The sequence below is a fragment of the Carex rostrata genome, chromosome 26 (assembly GCF_964058835.1).
Source record: "Carex rostrata chromosome 26, lpCarRost1.2, whole genome shotgun sequence".
NCBI lineage: Eukaryota > Viridiplantae > Streptophyta > Magnoliopsida > Poales > Cyperaceae > Carex > Carex rostrata.
In genome coordinates, this window is record NC_135943.1 from 4,555,791 (window position 1) to 4,559,987 (window position 4,197).

Consider the following 4,197-nt stretch of genomic DNA (forward strand, 5'->3'; position numbering starts at 1 on the left):
ACATAGGACATGGGCGGATCGGGCACGGGCTGCCCTAGCCGGATTTTGTCAATACACTACCTGAGGTGATACAGATTCCTTTCCCCTTTCCTCGCATATGAATATATTGAATTGTGAAATCAACATTTTTTTTTTTACTAAAAATGAAAAACTGGAAATTATTATTTTCATAATTCGGCTAATATGTAATATTTAGAAAATGTATAGTTCTTAATATTCGTACATTTTAAATTTCTGATTTCTAAATATTCATACTCTAAAGTTCTTAATTATCAATTTCCATAAAGTTGAATTGAAACTTTAATAGTTTTGTAAAATTGGAAGAAACATAATTTCAAATCTCAAATTAAAAACTCGAAGGATTTACCAAATATTATGAATTTTGAGACGTTCAAATTTAATGTTGGGTGTTTAAAAGTGTAATCCATTTGACATTATTGTATTTTATTTAAATATAATACTTTGTACATAACATTCTAAAAGTGTAATCCATTCATCGGTGGGCTAGATTCTGAATTGAGGAAAGTATTTTTTTACCTATAAAATTGGGGGAAGAAAAGATTAGACATTGGGCCCAGATTTGGGCCATCAATGGGCTCGCTCTAGAAAGTAGAAAGTATTGGGAAATAAAAGAAGATCCATTTTGTATTTACCGGGAATCACAAGGGAGAGAAGATCCATAACCGCCTTGGGTCCCAGCAGCAGCGAAAATAGAGCTAGCCTAACTGCAGGTCGGACTGGAGAGGGGTTCTCTATACTACCATCTTTTATCTGTTGGTACTACTAAAAAAAAGTCAATCATATACGGCACATTGTATACGGATCTGAATCTTTTCTATAAAATTCGTATGTAAAGTACAAAAACACGGATTGAAAACAATTATATACGGTTGGAAACAATTATACACGGTTGTGGTTAACAGTATATATATGTTGTACACATTATTACATGGTTAATTTACTTTCTACCAGCGATGCACGAATGTTTCGTAGAATTTTGTAGATTCAAAGGTGTTGAAGTTACAAGCTAATACGTACAACAAAGTTCACATCCAATCCAGAAGAAAATGAAGAAAGGAATCAACATATATTCTTGGTGTATTCGGCTAGATTAGAATCTGATATGTTTCCTTTATTTGTCAAAATTGATTTGTGTGTAATTTACTTCCAAATTTATATTAAATGAAGATTTATTTCTAAGATAGTAGAGGTGAGCTGTGAGCTCTAGGATAGATATAAAATCCTCTCTATACATAAGAAAAAGTATGTAAGAAAAAGATAATTTTGAGTGAAATAAAATATGGGAGGGAAGGGAGCTTCTTGGGAATGCTGTGTTCATATTTTCTAATAATTTGACATGGTATCAAAGCAGTGATCGATCCGAAAACCTCAACATTCCAAAACCTCACCAATAATCTCTCCCTTTTTATCATGAGTGAACCTGAACCTAGTTCTTACTCCTCACGAGATGAGAACACAGCAGCATTGTTGAAAAAATTAACCCAACTTGTTGCACTACAACAAACCCAAATTATGGTCATTCAACTCGCTGGTGTGAATTCGGCTCAACCAGAAACGGGTTTTCAGCAAGGGATTCATGGTGCAGTTCAGGCCAAAACTAGCTATGGGTCTGGATCTATTGCCCTTCGTGCTGCAGGTAGTTCCAGCAACTCGGGTAACAAAGAATGGGTCATTGACTCAGGAGCTTCCGACCACATGACATATTCTGAAAAATATTTTATGGTGAGAAAGAAAACCAAAAAGGATGGTATTTTTAATGCGAATGGAATCGCATATCCGGTAAACGGGGCAGGAGATGTACAGATTTCTAAAACTCTTACTCTTAAAAACACCTTGCTAGTGCCATCTTTATCTACAAAATTGATTTCTATTGGACAGTTAACAGAAGAACAAAATTGTGTAGCTCTCATGTTTCCCAATCATTGTATTTTTCAGGATATCCTCACCAAGGAGATCATTGGCCGTGGTACTAAGCGAGATGGATTGTATTACTTGGAGGAGATGAAGACTGGAAACTCATTTATGTCAAAAACCGATTCAAAACAACTGAGAGAGCAAGTTTTGTTATGGCATAGGAGATTAGGGCATCCCTCGTTTGGGTACATGAGAAAACTCTCACCTCATTTATTTTCTGGTTTAAATGAACAATTGGTTTGTGAAACGTGTATTAAGGCTAAAAGTCATCGTACAACTTATCTTGATAGTTATCATAAAAACCTTCTTCCTTTTGATTTAGTTCATACTGATGTTTGGGGACCATCCCCGGTTGTCTCAAAGTCTGGTTGTCGATGGTTTATTTTTTTTACCGATGACTGTACACGGATGACATGGCTTTATTTACTCAAAACTAAGGATGAAGTAATGAAAGTATTTCAAGATTTTTTTAACATGTTAAAAACTCAGTTTGAAAAAGAGATAAAAGTTGTCAGAAGTGATAATGGGACATAATATGTAAATAAAAATTTGGATAATTTCTTTAAAGATAAAGGGATTATACATGAGACCTCGTGTGTGGAAACCCCTCAACAAAATGGAATAGCAGAGAGGAAAAATAGGCATATTCTTGAAACCGCTCGGTCAATATTGTTTGAGAGTAATATGCCCCCGAATTTTTGGGATAATGCTGCGTCTTTTGCAATTTACGTAATTAATCGTAGACCAACCCGAGTACATGATTACAAAACTCCTCTTCAAATGTTATCCTCTCATATCAGAATTCCGTATGTTTTAAATTTACCTCCTAAAATTTTCGGATGCATTGCATATGTGCATGTTCAAAAGAATTTTCGGTCCAAATTAGAACCTTGTGCACAAAAATGTATTTTTTTGGGATTCGGTACACATCAAAAAGGATATAAATGTTATAATCCAAACACGAGAAAATTATTTACAACTATGGATGTCACATTTTTAGAAGGTGAATATTTTTTTAAACAAACCGAAAGTCCAATTCAGGAGGAGAATCAGGTAGAATTGGATTTCTCTGATTTACATTTCTTAAGCTCTCATGCTGAAACCGAAAATTCAAATTCACCTACTGCCGAGAATCAACCCACAAAAAAAAATCCACCTATTGCCGAAAATTCACCTGTTGCCGAAAATCAATACCTTGCCAAAATCAATAGCTTGCCTAATACACAAATTGCCAAAAATCCTCATGTTGCCGAAAATAGAAATCAAGAAGGTGCCGAATTTGAAAATATTGTTTACCAATCAAATAATGCCGAAACCTTGCTTAATTCACAAATTGCCAAAAATCCACATGTTGCCAAAAATAAAAATCAAGCAACAGGTGCCGAATTTGGAAATATTGGAAACCAATCAAATAATACCGAAACCAGTCAAATATTTCGAAATATTGAAAACCAGTCAAATCTTGCAGAATTTGATCAAAATCCTGCCGAACATTTTTAACCCTACTGAATTTGGAAACCAGTCAAATCAGAGTCATGACCCAACTCGGGTCATCCAAACAGATCCAATTCGGGTCATCCAATCTGAACCGAATTTCTGGATAGAGCTAAATGATGCAGTAATACAATCCGATCAAGTATCACATGGGCCAAGATCTCCTGAGGATATTCCCGAGGTAAGTGCTCCTAACACTCTCTATAAATTACCACCTAGAAATAACCGAGGAAAACCACCAAAACAGTACATTCCGGAGAATGGAACAAGTGTAGAAGTAAGATATCCTATTGCTAATTATACAACCACTGAAAAATTGTCAGAACCCTTGAAAGCCTTTGTGAACCAAATATCTTCAGTAAATGTACCAGATAAAATAGAAGAAGCCTTGAAAGACCATAATTGGATAAAAGCAATGAAAGAAGAAATGGATGCATTAGAGAAGAATGGTACTTGGAAATTAGTAACATTACCAGAAGGGAAGAAAACAGTCGGGTGCAAATGGGTATATACTATAAAATACAATGCAGAGGGAAAAATTGACAGATACAAAGCAAGATTAGTTGCAAAAGGATATACACAAACGTATGGTGTTGATTTTCTGAAAACATTCTCACCTGTTGCAAAATTAAATTCTGTTCGAGTTCTCTTATCTCTTGCAGCAAACCTAGACTGGCCACTACATCAATTTGATGTTAAAAATGCATTTTTACATCAATCTGAAGGAGGAGATTTACATGGATATCCCACCTGGATATTGGTACCCTG